Raw genomic sequence first — 19023 nt, 5'->3', positions numbered from 1 at the left:
CATTAGTCACCAAATCAGTAAAGAGCACTATACTGCACCCAGGGCACAAATCCTCAAAATAAGATCTTTAATTATCAAACAGATTAGACACTTGGTCCCACCCAACACACCTCGTCACCCGAGACAAATCACCTGAATCAACTCCACCATACTGACACACACCTAATACCATACTCTCACTATTCATGACAATTTAAAGTAATCATTGACTTTGACTCGACATCGTGTTAAAGAGGGATTGATTCAAGAAAAATGGTTGGCCAGGACATTCTCATCCTTGATCCGGTCTCAGCACAGACGTCGTTCTTGTCCTCAGACCCACACCTCAAATACAATCTCACACAGTTCACAAAACAACAATGAGATCCACTCGCTATCAATCCATTACTCTACATAACTTCATCAACTATACAGTCATATACTTGATTCAAGAAAAATGGTTAGCCAGGACATTCTCATCCTTGATCCAGTCTCAGCACAGACGTCGTTCTTATCCTCAGACCCACACCTCAAATACAATCTCACACAGTTCACAAAACAACAATGAGATCCACTCGCTATCAATCCATTACTCCACATAACTTCATCAACTATATAGTCATATACCTATTCTTATAATCTCAATCATACCTCAACCATATAACCATAACAAACAAAACGACAAGGCACCAAATGTCTCAATCATCGATCAGCATCAAAGCTTTCTAATACTCTATAACATCATTCGATTCAATTCTGACCTCGTCGAAACACACAATACGACTATCTCATGTCCGAAACCTCAAAACCAAAGTCAATCATTCCCATTATTCTTCAATAAAATCCCATATTAACTTTCTAGTTGCATAACGTTCAAACAACACCAAATCAGGGCCTCCACCAAGTACATAACTCATATTACAGCACCTAATCATCCTTGAATGTACAGTTCACGACACATCCCCTAGCCACCATTGCTAGTACTAAACATCGAAAATACAACTCCTATTCGGCGACCCGTGGCTCGCATTCTACCAGTCAAAATCACTCTCAGAATAAGCATTACAAGAACCCAAGACTCTACCTCCCTCCGTGGAAGTGAGTCAACCCATTCAATCAGGGCCTCCACCGATACACTCTAATAATGCAACAAATCCCACACAGATCCATCCAATCACGGACGTAGACAACTCCTAAATTGAGGATAAAACTCACGAAAAATGACGCACTTTTCAGGACCAGAATAAATAAAAAGGGTAACGAACCCAGCTCTCACAAGAGACTGACGACTCGCACCTAAATGCACCCGACAATCTGTCACACGCTACTCATCATTCGTCCAACCATGGACACCCAAACTAAACGACCTCGCCACTAACGGACCGTCCTACACAATCAACACAGAAACCTCGCACACGCTTCTCCGCAACACTATGCTAACCAAAACCAAACAAATAAAAGCACCAACACCATCAATATACTAACACTAGGAACCACTATTACACGTTGGACACCGCGTCCCATCCTACCTAATAATCTCCCAATGAGAAACTCTATGAAATACAACGATACATGGTCACCCGTTCCACCTCTACCCTTTGAAGGTGGCACTGCCTCGATCACCGTGTGCACAAGACCCATGACCTCAATCACAACGACCCACTGACTCACCAAAAGAAAAAGGTGCCTATCTGACAACATCATCCTCACTGACTCTAATGACTACACTGCCCACAATCACTTCAACTAGCACACCATCCATCACCTACTTGACAACACACAACAAACAACTCGTAATTTCCAAACCACATTTGGATCATACCTTAAACCATTTTGCTCATCAGCACTAAACATCACACTACAACACCATAACACCTCTATTGCTACTCATTCTAACCCCAGTTCTATCTTATCATCCCACTGGACCGTCAAACCACTATTAAAGGATTTTTCCTCGAATATCCTTAAGACAATATCATCGTAACAAAAGAACAAGCATTATTCTCAATACTCCCCATAATGATCACTGCATACTACTAGAAAAGAGCCTCAATACGACAATACCATGCCGATAAATCCTCAAAACAAAAATGAGCATAAAGCCCAGAATGCTCAACACCCAATTGTCACCTCAAAACCATCAATGATGCCATCAATCATTAACGCTTAACCGACAACTTAATCCACTCCTTCTAAGGCGATCTACGTGCCTAAATGAGAAAACCTCATACTCCAGGTTCAACGTCACTACCTCCCTTCTTCACTGTTCCTTAAAACAGTATTGGCCCTGATAAAAAAATTAAATGGAGCTATCAACTAACCTACAAAATCGACCTTGTCCCAATCACTCCAATCATTAGTCTATCTCTTTGAATCCTCAAACAACTATATAACATAATACTCAATAGCTATCACTTCATCCATAAACAACCAAGCACTCCAATGACCCCATACTACCTGCTTTATCATGCAACCCTACACTACATAGCTAAAATTGACCACTATACCTCACCTCGAGACCTTATAGACAGTCGTGCCAACCCAAAACCCTACTCATCGACTAAGCCATGCAACCGACTCACTGAGAGTCGATTACCCGTAACATACTCCTGTAACTATCCTAAATGAGAACCACTCCTCGACAAACCAGCCCCTAAAACAGATTCCTCCAAGACCATGAAATGATCTACATCCGACAATCGGTCCTAAATCACCATAAACCTACAGGATCCAACAAGTTCCCATAACAATCAAAACCAACACACTTCCTTAAGCCGTTCCAAAATGCTCGAAATACACATTTATAATCCATAGACTACATTTGTGACTCAAATAACCCTCATTACACCTACCACGACCGGTTCGAAAAGAACCTCCACACCAAATCGTGACTTGAGTCGCAAACACCGACCTCCTAAAGTCATACCGAAACACACTTGACCTCTTACGGTCACCAGAACCATACACCAATATATAAAACTCACACACAACAAGGGCACCTTGCCATGAAATATGAACCCGTTCTAAAGTCGTGCTCTAAGTACCGCACAAAATGTAACTAAAAATATTAGGATGACTATATGCCAAATATATTAATCCACGAGTTAGGAGCACACGCCATTAATTCGACAAGAACCAGCACCCAAACAACCCTGGAGCAACCGAGTTCCTCGCCTACTCAAGTCAAAACTTACACAACCTTCAATACCATGACAAGTACCCCACTGTACTAGCAACCCTCCCAATGCTTAACCGTATAACCACATAAGAATAAAGCCATATACGTATACAAAATGAATGAAACCCATAATACAATACGAAACACGTTGGCATATACCATGCTCATTACTTGCCACATTAGCATTTAAATTAGAACTGCACACACCGTGCCTACCACTTCTCGTCACCATACTCCTCATACACAATCAACATACTTTTCTTTTCTTTCACATTTCATTTACATGGTTAGATCGTCTAACTATTCCTCATACATGGCTATGTAACACAAATTTTAGCATTTAAACACGTAAGCATTTAGCAATTCGGCATGACCTCTACTAAAAAGGGTCTTACCACAACCTGTTAAAATGCATAAAAAAAAAATGTAATGGCCTCACTTAGTCATAAACTAATCTATCATATCTCAACATACAATGCAAACAATATACCAATTCCCAAAACAACTATATACATATAATCAGAGTCCCTTCCCTCCAATTCTTTCAATAATAAATATATATATATATATATATATATATATATGGAAGTGCTAGCCCACTACTTAGTTCCATACTCCTTTACAAGGAACATAATCTAATTACATCAATTTACAGTCCATGAAATTCAGCTGAAATCAAAAGTTCATAATTTACAATATGATACAAATTATACTAAAGTTTTACAAAATAATCAAAATTTACATTTACAAAATATTAAAGTTGTAAAACAAAAATAGCAAAATATAAAATTTCCAATCCAGTCTAAACTTGTGGTGGATGGTCGTTCGCTACCTCATTTCCGTGTCCTGAAAAATATTAATAATAAGGGGTGAGCAAAAATGCTCATGCCTAAGACACACCTCTTGTGACCCCGTGAATCCAAACAATGAATAGGAATATGAAAATTGGGATCATACCATACCGGGAAAAAATATATATATATAACCACAATACCACATCATTAATCCGATACCACAATTGAATATGTCATGCAATGATATGTCATGCCATGCAATGTCACTCCCCATTTTCCAAAATCATTTCCATCATCATTTTCAAACCGTTAGTGAACCCGTCTCATGGCAACTACATGGCAGCACGAGAGGAGGATTGACCACTGTCCCTAACCCATGGCAACTCCATGGCGTCATTTGGGGCCCAGGCAACTCAACCACACTAGGGCAATCTCCCTAGTCCCCTTTAGGCCTCACTAACACCGTGGTCCCTAGGCAACTCCTAGGCGGCCGGGTTTTTCACTAAATCCTTTTCAAAATTCTTTCCCAAAAATCCATTTCATTTCTTTCAAATCAAATTTTCCCAATTCTTTCCCAATGAGTGCATGAGTATTTCATACATTTCAATGCCATGCCAATGGAGAAATTTATTCCTTACAAGACAAACATTTACACTATACATGCCTCATAGAAGATTCATAAATATAAATATATATATATATATATATATATATATATATCATGCTTCTAAATCAACAAATTCAACATTTAGCACACAATAAGCGTGGAATTTATCATTTAGGCATGCTTTCTCATACAACATCAACTAACACATACAAACATATACTTCATTTTGAACAATTAAATCATGCTAAGAAAAAAAAAAAACACAAATTAGCATGCTATGCAACAAATCAAGTAGAAATTCACCTAAGTGCAAGAAATTGTACATTAAGAACCCCTACCTCAAAGGAAGAGAAAACCCCCAATTCCCATGCCCTAGATTCGAAAATTCAAGGAGGCACCAAAGCTGAAATTGTTTACATCTCTGTGAAGATCTCGCCGCGCTCTTCGTTTTGCCGCAAACAGCTTCCAAAAATTCCAAATAATGAAGGAGGAATCAATGTTTAAAGTTTGAAGTAAAAAGAAAAAGAAAAAGGAAAGTGAGACAGTGAGGGAACCAGCGGGAGAGGAAGAGAGAATTGAGACCAAGAATGTGGTTTCATGACCACTTAAAGTGGTGGTGGGTCCCACCTCCAAAATAATTTATTTTTTCTTTAATTTTATTTTCTTTTTATACCATACACATACATATATACACATTTAATTCACAATCACTTAAAACACAATAAATAAAATAAATATGATGCAAATGGACCCAACTAAAATCCCCGTGTGCAACAATTCCAGTAGTGGGTCCCACACAGGACCATCCGGCCCGAAAAGTGAAAAAAATGCAAAAATGACAACGTTGCATTTCAAAGAGTTTTGAACTCAATGAAATACCCCAATCAATTCTTAGACATAACCGGCACATTCCACAGTGTTCGGTACGCAAAACGGCAAAAGACGAAAATGCCCTTGCAACGACAAAAATTTCCGAAAAATGGAAAAATGGTGAAAAATGGAAACATCACAATTCTTTTTGACTCTCTTTATAACTCCTTCATTATCTTCATCCAGGAAATTTCATGAATTGGAATGATCCCGTATCATATTTCCCAAATCAAATTTACTTTGTAAATCCTATTTAGAAAGATTTGCTTAAATTTATCAATTTACCACCATTCCACTCTTTCCCCCATTTATTTCTTATCCGATTCTCTAACACCCTCCAAACCTCCTTCAAATCCTGAATTAAACCCACTATCTGAAAATTTAGCACAGCATCCGAGAAAACATTATCTTCTAAGCTGTTCACCAACTCCACCACTAGTGAACTCTTTACTAGTACTCTTCACAATGTTTGGACCTTAACAGTCAATATATAAACAATAAACAAATGCTACTTCAAGAAATAATCAAACAAAGAAAGGGAATTAATGAAACAAGAATCAAGGGCGAATTCAGGAATTGTTAATGGGGGGCTAATGTTAAACAAGGGGGAATTGGGATCGAAAGATTAAAAAGTTAGAAAATTTTAGAGGAAATATGGTTAGACTTTAGAAGGAGAGAAATAGTGAGCTCTATGACTTGTGCAAGATTAGGAATTTAGGAGTTCTCTATGCTTTGGCTTAGTGATTGTTTAAGGCTTGTTTGGCTTTGGCCTATTTGGTTGGGCCTTTGTTTTAAAATTATGGCTTAGATATTGGGCTTGTTTGGATGGGTTAAAATTAGGGGCTAATACTACTATTAATTTTTTCTTTTTTAAAACATTGGGCTAAATATACTTATACTAAAAATAAAATAAAAAATAAAAAATTTTGGTGGGGGCTCAAGCCCACCCAAACCCCCACTTGGATCCGCCACTGACAAGAATCATCACCTGAGTTATGCCTATCTTCTTCATCAGGGAGGTTCAATTGCCCTGTTTCTCCTCCAATCTCTGGTTGCCATTTTCTTCCCAGAGCTCGCAAATATATATGCTGAATCAAATAACCCAACCTCTCTCAATTTCTTCGCCACCTCCTCAAACATAATCACCTCTTCTTCATTTGAATAATAATGCAAAAATATATTGTAATAAAACTTAGTAAGCTCAAGTCCTCTGTTCATCACTCTCTCCACATACTTTGTTGCTTCTAAAGACTTCCCCACCTTCAACAAACCGGCAACAAAAATGGTGTCAAAATGCACATTTGGATTCTGAAAGCACGATTGTGTATTGCCAGCATTTCAGGCATAAATACATCACCTTGAATGACACCATTATAGAAAATTGGAGTCTATTTTAGGATTATATCAAATGCCACCATTTCAATATCATGCATTCATTTACGATAATGACTTCAATTTAAATTTGTGTGTAAAAAAATTTCACAATTTAATTTCCATATAATGCCTAATCACACCCCTAACACATCTCCAGTGAACAACAAACACGAAGGTACTAAGGTAGAAGTTGCATCGCCAAAAAAAAAAAAAAAAAAAAAAGGTGAAACAACAGATGAACATATATAGACAGAAAATGAAAAAGAATCAATTAAAATCAATAATATCTAACAAGTTCCCCAACATTTTAATAGATTTTCAAAAGGACCACGCTTAATTAAGGGAGAAATGACTTTGACCTTAGTCATTAATCTGTGGCATCTTGAACTCCCGACTTGGTTCTATTCATTAGCAACCCAAAGAAACTGAGTAATGCTACCATGTCCTAATTGGTTTTTTGGCTACTCCAATATACAGTGTTTAACAAGAACAGTATAAAATAGAGTCTTTCTCTTTCTACTTTGATCATTTTCCAAATCAAAATAACCCAGAACTACAATTCCTCCAGTCTGGTTGTTTTAATCAGGAAGAAAAGAAAAGCATACATAAAGAACATATTATAGTTCAAAACGACTCATTTTGTGTAATATCAAATCAGCATGTTTGTGTACTGGAAGCTGATTATAGAAATTTTCAGTAATGCCATTGACAGGAATTGAATCAAGCAAAAACATCACAAGTGAGATGAGCCTTAGATAGCTTAGCCGCATGATAAGCAACCTCACTGCCCATTCTCAAGACATGGCTAATAGAAGCAGAGGCAAAGCTCCGAATGGCAAAACGAATATCAAACAACACAGCTTTCAATCTCCAAAGGCCCTGGATTCTCCCCAACAACAGCATTTACAACAACATGTGATTCTCAAAACATACTTGACTAAAGCCACATTAAAGTGTCCAAAAAATCGGTTTGTGCAGCAAACAAAAGAATTTGAAACACTGCACCACCACCAGCAATATGGGGCAAGGGGTAGAAAGCAGAATGAACATTGCATTTAAAAAATTCCCTCTCTAGGAGTCCGCCATCCATGAAGACGATGAATTATATTAGGGCAAGAGATAATCTGACCTGGATTTAATTGCTCGACATGACTGTGTGCGTGCAGGGCTGATAAGTGCAAATGATGGCAGTTCTTGCATTTCCTCCTACAGGGTTCTTCAAGACTGATATTTTTTGAAGATTATTTGAAAATAATATATGTCTTAACCATTAACAAGATATGCATTCAGTTTTTGTATTATTTGACAATAACAAAGGTAAGCTGCTTACCTCGTGAGGGTGATGTGAAGTTGATGTACTGATGTTGTGTAATGTTTGCTTCTCTATAGTCCCACATCGGAAAAACATAAATGTGAGTTTTCTGGGCAAACCTACATAGTAAGTTGAAAGCCAAATTTACAACATACTTACCTGGACAGGGTCAATGGGTGATCAAAAAGGCCCATGGTCTAGGTTAGTGACCTCCATTGCACTCAGGAGGGGTGCCTGCCTAAGGTCTACCCAAGTGGTGGAGCCTACGTCATAATTTGTGGTAGTTGGGGCCTGCGTTCGCGCGGCCCCTGCCGAATTTCTAAAGCCCAAGCATTTGCTCATATGATGGTCCTCAAAGCTTAAGAGTATTTTTCTATATTTCTTGTGTTGAACCTCTGAAGTTTTGTTTATTACATAAGAGAAGAAACATATATGATGTTGGAGAATTACACTGTCTGATTTTGTACTAATTACAGGCTAATATAGCTGGTATATTAAAGTTTAAGTTGACTTATTTTATTTTCTGATCTTAGGGATTTGATTGTATATTCCTTAATTTACTGGATTCTGATCTGATTGTATTCAGCCTATAAAGGTCAGGCTGCTTTGTATTAGAAAGTTATGAAATATACTCCAGTTTTTCCCAATTTCTGTGTTATGGTATCAGAGCACTAGGTACTCTTTCTGGGATAAAATATTTCATCATTTACAGATTTCATAGCAGCTTGGAGTTCAGTTTTTTACAGAAGAAAAAAGAGATGTCAGAGGTTACACAAACCAGCTCTCGATCGGAGGAACCTACAATCCAACAACAAGTTCCTGGAGATCTACAGAACATTCAAGCTACGTATAGGCTGAATGGAATGAACTATTTAAAGTGGTCTCAACTTGTTCAAACCTTTCTGAAAGGGAAGGGCAAGCTCAACGATCTTCTTGGAAAAGGGCCTAAGAAAGAAGATCCAAAGTTTACTGCTTGGGACGAAGAAGACTCAATGGTCATGTCATGGCTATGGAATTCTATGGTACCCGAGATAAGTGATACTGTCATGTTTTTGACAACCGCTCAAGAGATATGGGAGGCGATCAGACAAACTTATTCGAAGAAAAATGATGCAGCCCAGGTGTACGAGATCAAGGTGAAGCTAGCTGCCACAAAACAAGGGAACAAGACTGTAACAGAGTATGCCAACACTCTGAAAAATTTGTGGTATGAGTTGGACTATTACCAGGTTCTCGAGATGAAGAACAGTGAGGATGCTGCGTTGTTGGAGGCTTTCATAGAAAAAGACCGAATCTATGATTTCTTAGCAGGCCTTAATCCGGAATTCGATACTATAATAGTTCAGACTTTGGGGAAAGGATTATCCTCCCTAAATGAAGCAATTGCAACTATTCGTGCTGAAAAGAGCAGGAGAAGAGTTATGTTGGATTCGCAGCCATTGGAAGGATCGGCACTCCTTACAACCACTGCTAGTGAGCGAACTTTGGAGAAGAAGTCTTCAGCTATTACTGATTATAAGAAATCTGACCCGAAGAGGACATTCAAAGAGAATCTGGTATGTAACTATTGCAAGAAAACTGGTCATACGAAGGACACCTGCTATAAGCTACATGGAAGGCCACAAAACATGAATCAGTCAAACTGGAATTCCGGAGGAAGAAGCTGGCAGCAAAAGGGAAAAGCCCATGTTGCACAAAATAGCACTAATAATACCAGTGATCAACCGAATTCCAGCAGCAGAGAATTCTGTAAGGAAGACATTGATCGCCTCCGATCCCTTCTTAATTCACTCGAAGAACCTACAGGTGCATGTTCATTAGCACTTTCTGGTATGTATTCTGGTTCTCATGCTCTTAGTGTCTCAGATAATGTTTTAATCCACCCACACTCTTGGATTGTCGACTCAGGCGCAACCGACCATATGACCAACTCACCCTAATCTTTTTCTTCTTATAAACCATGCCCAAGTAATAAAAAGATCACCATAGCTGATGGGAATTTAGTCACTGTTGCAGGATAGGGGGACATATCCTTAGGACCTTCCTTGTGTCTTAAAAATGTTTTACATGTGCCCAAATTGACAACCAATCTTTTATCTGTCAAACAAATCACCAAGGATATGAACTGCAATCTTATTTTCTCAAAAAATTCATGTGTGTTTCAGGACCGAGCTTCGGGGAAGACGATTGGGCATGCTAAAGAAAAAGATGGTCTCTACTGTCTCGAGCCCATGAGTGGAAAAGTGAGTACTGGAATTGGTTGTTCATCTGTGCTTCTGTCTGATTCCTCCACAAATAAAGACAAAATTCTCCTTCATCATTTTCAGCTTGGTCATCCTTCCTTCAGAACTCTTAGTCTTATGTTTCCTTCTTTGTTTAAAAATGTTGATTTGAAACAACTTCATTGTGATATTTGTGAAATTGCCAAACACAAACGTGTTTCCTTTCCTTTGAACAATAATAAATCATCAGTTCCTTTTTATTTGATGCACAGTGATGTTTGGGGTCCTTCACGGGTTGCTAATTATTCTGGGGCACGTTGGTTTGTCATTTTTATAGATGATTGTACGCGGGTAACTTGGACTTTTCTCATGAAGCAAAAATCTGATGTAGCCAATATCTTTCCAATATTTCATAACATGATAAAAACACAGTTTGGGGTGAAAATTAAAAGGGTGAGGACAGACAACGGGAGAGAATATTTTAACCAAATTCTTTCACCATATTTGAATCAGGAGGGAATAGTTCATGAGTCCTCATGCATTGACACACCCCAACAAAATGGGGTGGCCGAAAGAAAGAATGGACATCTTCTTGAAACTACCCGTGCTCTTCTTTTTCAAAGACAAGTTCCAAAATATTTTTGGGGGGAAGCCGTTCTTACAGCCACTCATCTCATCAACCAATTACCTACCAAAGTCTTAGATTTTAGAAGTCCTTGGGAAACACTTTCACATCATTTTCCAGACTTCCTTACTCCAAACAGGTTGTCTCCTCGGGTATTTGGTTGTGTTATCTTTACTCATGTTCATGCTCACAATCGAAGCAAACTTGATCCCCGAGCACTTAAATGTATTTTTATAGGTTACTCTTCAACTCAAAAAGGTTACAAATGTTACCATCTGCCTACTCGGAAAACCTACATTTCAATTGATGTCACATTTGTTGAACATGAGAGTTTCTTTCATCATCCTTCTCCTCAGGGGGAGGTAACAAGTGATGAAAAGGATGATGATGCCGATGTCCTCGATTTTGATCTTATGCCCAAATTGTCACCACCATCTTTGAGTCCAAGTTCTGCAACCACTCCTGCCTCGGTTTCCTTTGGTTCCCCTCTTACCGCGGTTTCTCCAAGTCCGGATCACATTCATTCCCATGTTTCACTACCTACTTCCAATCCCAGTTCTGATATTCCTCCGCTTCAAAATCCAAGTGTGGCATCTCTTGAATCTCAACCACAATCTCCTCCTAAAAATCCAACTCCATCAATCAATCCAGTAGTCACTAAACCACTTCAAGTTTTTTCGAGAAGGAAGGGAGGCAAGCCCAAAAGTCAGAACCTATGCTTGGGAAAGAAACCACTCAGGAGAAAAACACTACTCAGGTAAACAATTCCACTCTTGTGTTTGATGAGACTGATTTAGAACTACCCATTACAGTTCGAAAAGGTACCCGAAGGTGTACACAACATCCACTCTCTCATTTTGTTTCCTTTGAAAAATTATCTCCCTCACATAGAGCCTTCCTTACTCAGCTAAACTCAATAGCCGTTCCTAAAACATTGTCTGAGGCATTAAACAGCAGGGAATGGAAGCAGGCCATGAAAGTTGAGATGGACGCACTGGAAAAGAACAAGACTTGGGAGATGGTCGAATTACCGAAGGGAAAAAAAACTGTGGGATGCAAATGGGTGTTTTCAGTAAAATTCAATGCAGATGGATCTCTTGAAAGGTACAAGGCAAGGCTAGTAGCAAAAGGATATACCCAAACCTTTGGTGTTGATTATCAAGAAACTTTTACCCCAGTGGCAAAAATGAACACAATAAGAATTTTATTGTCTCTGGCTGCTAACTTTGATTGGACTTTGCAGCAGTTTGATGTAAAAAAATGCATTTCTGCGTGGAGATCTTGAAGAAGAAATATATATGGAAGCTCCTCCAGGATTTAGTTTTCTGAAGAAGAATAGGGTATGCAGACTAAGGAAGGCACTGTACAGACTGAAGCAATCCCCCAGGGCTTGGTTTGGCAGGTTTGTAAGAGCAATGTTAGCAATGGGTTACAAACAAAGTCAAGGTGATCATACTTTGTTCATAAAACACTCTTCTTCAGGGGGAGTTACAGTCCTCATTGTATACGTAGATGATATTATTGTCACTGGCAATGATCAAGCTGAAAGGGAAACTCTTAAAGCTAAACTGGCCACGGAATTTGAAATAATAGACCTAGGCAAGCTGAAATACTTCCTGGGAATTGAAGTTGCTCGCTCCAAAGAAGGAATTTTCGTCTCACAACAAAAGTATGTTATTGATTTACTGAAAGAAACAGGAAAGATAGGTTGTAAGCCCGTGAAGACTCCCATTAAACCGAATCATAAGCTTGGAGAAGCTGTTGATGATGAGCCAGTTGACAAAGGAATGTATCAAAGACTTGTTGGAAGATTAATCTACTTGTCTCACACCAGGCCTGACATCGCCTATGTAGTTAGTGTAGTGAGCCAATTTATGCACAACATAAAGGAAGTACATCTCCAAGCAGTATATAGAATCCTGCAATATCTAAAATCTAGTCCAGGTCGAGGCATATTGTTCAAGAGAGGATTGTGCTTGAACTTAGAAGTTTACACAGACTCAGACTATGCAAGTTCAGTGTCAAATAGAAGATCAACCTCGGGTTATTGTGCCTTCCTAGGTGGGAATCTTGTTACATGGAGGAGCAAAAAGCAACCAGTAGTTGCAAGGTCAAGTGCAGAAGCTGAATTTCGTGCCATGGCTTTAGGAATATGTGAATTATTATGGTTGAAAATAGTCCTGAAGGATCTTGGAGTTTTAGTTAAGAGGCCAATGAAGTTATATTGTGATAACAAGTCAGCCATCAATATTGCACATAATCCAGTGCAACATGACCACACCAAGCATGTGGAAGTTAATCGCCACTTCATAAAGGAAAAGCTCGATAATGGACTAATTTGCACTCCGTATGTCTCAACAAGAGGACAACTAGCTGATGTACTAATCAAAGGGTTAGCCAGTCCTGCGTTTCAAAGAATTATCTGCAAGCTGGGGATGGAAGATATTTATTCCCCAACTTGAGGGGGAGTGTTGGAGAATTACGTGTTGTTAAATAAATTTGGAAAGTATTAACTGTCTGATTTTGTAATAATTACAGGCTAATATAGCTGGTGTATTAAAGTTTAGGTTGACTTATTTTATTTTCTGATCTTAGGGATTTGATTGTATATTCCTTAATTTACTGGATTCTGATCTGATTGTATTCAGCCTATAAAGGTCAGGCTGCTTTGTATTAGAAAGTTATGAAATATACTCCAGTTTTTCCCAATTTCTGTGTTATATGAGATGAGGAAACTAAGTTTCGAATGTCAACCAACAAAGTTTGGATCATTACTGGACAGCGAAGCACCACATCTTCTCCATCTGAACTTCAGAAATCAAAATCAAACGATGTATGTTTTATGTCTTATTGCTTATTGTATTAGTAAATTCTTTTACAAGCCAAATCAAAGCTTTTAAATAACCCTCTTTCTAGGAGGCTGCCATACATGAACAGAATGAATTGTAGTAGGGCCAGAGATGGTCTGACCTGGATCCAATTTCCTCTGAGCATCCAAAAAATCCCAGAAGTAGGAGACAATTCAACCAACCACAAAACTAGGTTGCGATAACTCTCCATCAAACGGAAAATGATTACGAAATGCCATGGTATTAGATGTGGCAGAAATCGATCCCAAACTCTTCTACACACCCTCCAATCTATCCAGTTCTCTTTGCAACTACTTAACTATTGCCTTATAGACATCACCACGTTAACCTACTGAATGTTTGTTTCTGAAGTCCCACATCGGGAAAACACAAGTTGGAGTTACATTGAGAGCTCTATATAACAAATTGAAAGCTTATGGTACAACATACTTACTTGGACGGGGTCAATGGGTGTTCAAGATGGCCCATGGCATAGATTGGTGACCTCATTGCACTTAGGAGCGGTGTTCGTCTAAGGTCTTGTAACGACCCTTAGCTAATGCCAAAATTTAAAAAAATTCGGTAGAACTTCCCCTAAAAATGGGCTTTCAACAACCTGTCCCAATACACAAAACACATAAAATCATCCAACATCCCATTCATCCGTTCATTATACCTCAACATAGTCATGGTGGCACATCCACCACCAATTAATCTAAATTAACATCATTACAGTCCCAAAATACAAGATTAATATTTAAAGTCCCTGTCTTACAACGTTACATGATACAATTGCATGGAAACATATACCATAATTCCATTAGTTTCATTTACATCAAACAAAAGATAAGTTCGTTCTTAAGTTACAAGGCCATGAATACTAACTTAGTTACATCTCCACAACTATGAATATACATAAAATGGTCAAAATACAAAATAACAAACAACCTTCTAACAACTTTCAAGCTTGAGCTGGATTGTCGTCCACCGGTTCATTTCCAAGACCTGAAAAAAATAATATAAATAGTAGGGTGAGCATAAAGCTCAGCAGGTGACACTTAAGACATAATTCTTGTGTCCTTGTGAATCCAAACAAAGCATAGGCCAATAGGAAATAGGGATCATGCAATATAGGGAATTAAAACAATATGCACGTCAATTCCGAAATGCAATGCATGCTAATGTCACTCCCCATTTTCATTCACAAAACCATCACTTTCAAATGTTAATACAGCCCGCCCTTTGGTAACCCCGCCGCGACACGAGAGGAGGATTGGCTATCGTCCCTAGACCTTTGGTAACCCCGTAGCGTCATCGAGGGGCCCCAATAGCTCAACCACGCTAGGGCGACTCCCTAGTCCCCTCTAGGCTATATTAACCTCCGGCCCGTTGGTAACCCCGCAGCGACCGGGTTTATCAAAATTATTTGACAAAACTCTTCTCCCAAAATTTCTCCCATTTTCATTTCAAGACAAATTCTCCCATTTCATGCTTCCCAATGACATGTGCATGGATGTATATATGTTCCATACATTCAATGTCATGGCATTTAAAATTCTACACCATAAAATTAAACATTTAACATGTTCAACATCTCCCAAGTAATTATTAACACATTAAGATACAACAAAATACATTTAAACATGCTTTACACATAAAACAACTCACATTCATACACATGAATTTCTCTAGACAACATTTAAAATAATCATTGATACAATTAACTTCTAATTAAGCATGCTTGGCACAACAAAGGAGTATAACTCACAATGGAACAAGAAGGTAGTGGATTAAGGTGTCCCTACCTCAAAATGAGCAAAATCCCTAAAAATGGGTTCTTAAATTCGAGCTCCCAAAGAGGACCAAAAGCTGGAATTTCTGGTACTAGCACGTAGAGCTCGTCGTGCTCATCGTTTTGTCTCAAACGGCTCTCAAATCTACCAAGGATTGAGAGAGCAATCAAGGATTGGAGTTGAAAAAGAAAAAAAGAAAAGGAAAAGACAGAAGCAGCGAGAGAGAGAGACTTAACTAAATGGGTCTGTAAGACCCTTATATCACAGGTGGGCCCCACAGTGGAAAAAGTCATTATTTACTAATTATATATATAGATAAAGATAAAGTTAAAAACTTTACAGGTCTACCCGAGTAGTGGAGCCTATGCATAATTTGTGATGGTGGGGTAGCTCAATTTTTAAAATTCCAGTTGTCCAACAAGAATTTTTTTATTTTTTTTATTTTTTTTTATTTTTTTATCTTCAATCCGAGCTCTGATTCAAAATTCCCTTGATTCAGAAATAGCCAAGTCTTCAATTCTAAAAACACAAGAGTATGGTGTAAGATGCAAATGAACAAGAACTTTTTTATTAATTACCTTTGATCATTGAAAAATAAATAAAATTGATTACATTTTTAGTTCATTTTGATGGTCACCAAAACCCAAAGCCGAGTCTACGTATACGCATTGAAAAGATAAAAAGGGGTAAAAAAAAAAGAGTGAAATGAAGTGAAAAGGTGTGTGATTTTTTTTTTTTTTTTTGAAAAGTATGAAAAGGTGTGTTTTCTTAAAACTTTTTTACACCAAAATTTTATATTATCCCACCTGGACACAAAATGAAAAACAACAATTGGAATCAACAAGTTCCTCAACATTTTAATGTATTTTCAAAAGGACCACTATAATTAAGGGAGAAAGAACTCTGACCTTGAATCTCAAAAAGCTCCGCTTCTGACCTGCACGGGAAGAGCAACAAATGATACTTGTCAACACCAAAATTTCAACCCCACATATAACAACAAAGACTAACAACAAATGAGCAATGCATATGCAAATTTGAAAACATAATTTCGGAAAGCCCCAAAAAATCAGAAGAGCAAAAAGCAAACTAAGCAAGACCCATCAATAGTAGAATTTTCCAACTAACAGATAATGAACCCTTTAGAAGAAAGAATAAATTCACAAAAAGTTTAGCATAATATGAGAATAAATTACATATAAAACATGACTAAGGAATAAGTTTTATTGAATAACTTAAGCAATAACCCAACAATCAAATAAACTCAAACACACCAATGTGTGGTTGAGTCCGTGTACTCTAGACGAATGTTGATGGAATATCGCCACGTCTCTAATGAGAAATGAAGGAGACCCTTTCCTAAGACTGCATCTGGGTTTATCCAGCATCTCCTGGGTGCCTCCAAAATGACCTTGTCATGACGAGTAAGGTTCCTGTCTAGTTTGAAAGTGAGACAGATTGAGAGATGGTTCGACTTGCTGCAGTTTTGGGCTATGCATTAAAAAGGAGTGAAAAGGTATGTTATCTTTTAAAAAATGAGTGGGAATGTAAATTTTGTATTGGAAAGGTCATTGAGTGTGGTCTCTTCAAATTCTATATTTTGATTAAAAAAAAAAAAAAAAAAAAGAGAGTAAAAAATGTATGGAAAAAATCAAAATTCTACACACTTTGTCACTTTTATAAATAGTATAGATAGATAGATACAGATTTCTATATTTGATGTAACCCCAAATCATCATGTTTCTGGCTGAGGTTTACCAAGAGGCATGCAATGCCATCAAAAGAGCCATCAAATGTATGAACTCCATCAAAGCAAGAAATTCAAAGTGCACTTGAATAAACAATCTACATTTTGCATAGTGTTACAAATTGCAATCAATTTTTATCCTTTAATCTTCAAAGAAATAAACATGAATGTAACCTTTATGTTTCAACAAGCAGTGTAAGACTTTGGGATTATGCAGAGTGTGGAAATTATAATTGTTGAATCTGAAGCTCCAGTGTGTAATGTCACTTGGTGTTGCTTCACTTGCCCTTCTCTTCTTTTTTTCTTGATAAGTTGCTTCACTTGCCCTTCTCAACTTCAAAAGTCCGTTGATCAATCCATGAAACATACACTTATATCTATTTTCTCAATCCCTTCCACAATCTTATAAGCCTCTCTAACTCTAGCATTTGTCAGTAGCCCAAAAATTAGCGGACGCCAACATCAAATTATCAGTTTCAATCCCTCTCTTATGCATTTCTTCGAATACCAAATGAGCTTGCCCAAGCTTACTTTTTTTACACATCCAATTGATCACAAACAAAAATCATCAATCCCTTTGGTCCTCATTGATTGATAAAGCTTCAATGCTTTATCGATTTGATTAGTCTTGAAAAGGGTCTCCATCATTGTCTCAACCGTCTATCCAATTTTGCTTGCAACTGCTTAAGTATATGCCTTCTCAGACATAACCACACTAACCTGTGCATTGGCAACAAAACACCCTTGGGGTAATGTTTGGTTCTGTATTCCCACATCGGGAAAACATTTAATGTGAGGTATATGAAGAGTCTATATATTAGGTTGAAAGCCTCATTTACAACATACTTACCTGGACGGGATCGATGGGGGATCAATAAGGCCCATGGTCTAGGTTGGTGACCTTCATTGCACTTAGAAGGGGTGCCTGCCTAAGGTCTACTCAAGTAGTGGAGCTTATGTTATAATTTGTGGTAGTGGGGGCCTGCGTTCGCGCGGCCCCTTCCCAATAATTAAATCACAATATTTTTTTTTTTTCGTAATTCCATAGGGTTTCTATTTTATTATATTAATCTCTATTATTCAAAAATCTCAGAATCCACCCCTACATGATTTCTTGTAATACTAATTGATGGAGCCTCATTGGTAAGTGCTACAAGATATAGTGCATTGGTTATGGACCCGAATCCATTACCAAAGTTTTCTTTTAGTTCAAACTTATCAATATGTAGAATTAAGATCGCCTCATGAAACACCACCGGTTTCAAAACTTTTCGAGTTATCCTAATCTATAATTTCAATAAAATCAGAGCAGTCCCCCTCACTGACTACTACATTTGGATGAAAGTTCAACTATTTCTTATTTATTCCAGACAAAAAGGAACAATTTTAGCAAGTCCATATCTTTTTTTTTTTGCAATGAATCTTTTTTTATATTATTTCGTACAGTACGATTCTTTTTTTGTGGGATCATTGCATAGCACAGCATTACTTTTTTGGAGCATCAACCAGTGATTATGTATGAATATATCATTAGTTTATGATGTAAATCGATGAAGGAAGTATATCAGAAGCAAACAACAATAGCCAGATATCACGACTTAATCTCACTATTCATGCAGTCTGTTAATTTAGACAGAATCCAGAATCCCTACTACTTTTGCTTATACAATATA

The 19023-nt window shown here is 37.8% G+C and overlaps 2 non-coding genes across 2 annotated transcripts; both read left to right on the top strand.

Annotated features, from left to right (window-relative positions):
- The first annotated feature begins 8265 nt into the window (after positions 1-8265).
- Positions 8266-8426, top strand: LOC132297559 (U1 spliceosomal RNA). The gene has a single exon (XR_009479264.1). It is a non-coding gene; the product is annotated as a U1 spliceosomal RNA (small nuclear RNA).
- Positions 8427-18192: 9766 nt separating this feature from the next.
- LOC132297572 (U1 spliceosomal RNA) lies at positions 18193-18353 on the top strand. Its single transcript, XR_009479276.1, has one exon. It is a non-coding gene; the product is annotated as a U1 spliceosomal RNA (small nuclear RNA).
- The last annotated feature ends 670 nt before the right edge of the window (positions 18354-19023 follow it).

Source organism: Cornus florida, unplaced genomic scaffold (assembly GCF_030987335.1).
Source record: "Cornus florida cultivar Cherokee Brave unplaced genomic scaffold, ASM3098733v1 CherokeeBrave_3.0.0_Hap2_Chr02, whole genome shotgun sequence".
Taxonomy (NCBI): domain Eukaryota; kingdom Viridiplantae; phylum Streptophyta; class Magnoliopsida; order Cornales; family Cornaceae; genus Cornus; species Cornus florida.
Note: the sequence above shows the minus strand (reverse complement) of the source record. Positions and strands in the feature narration are given on the sequence as shown.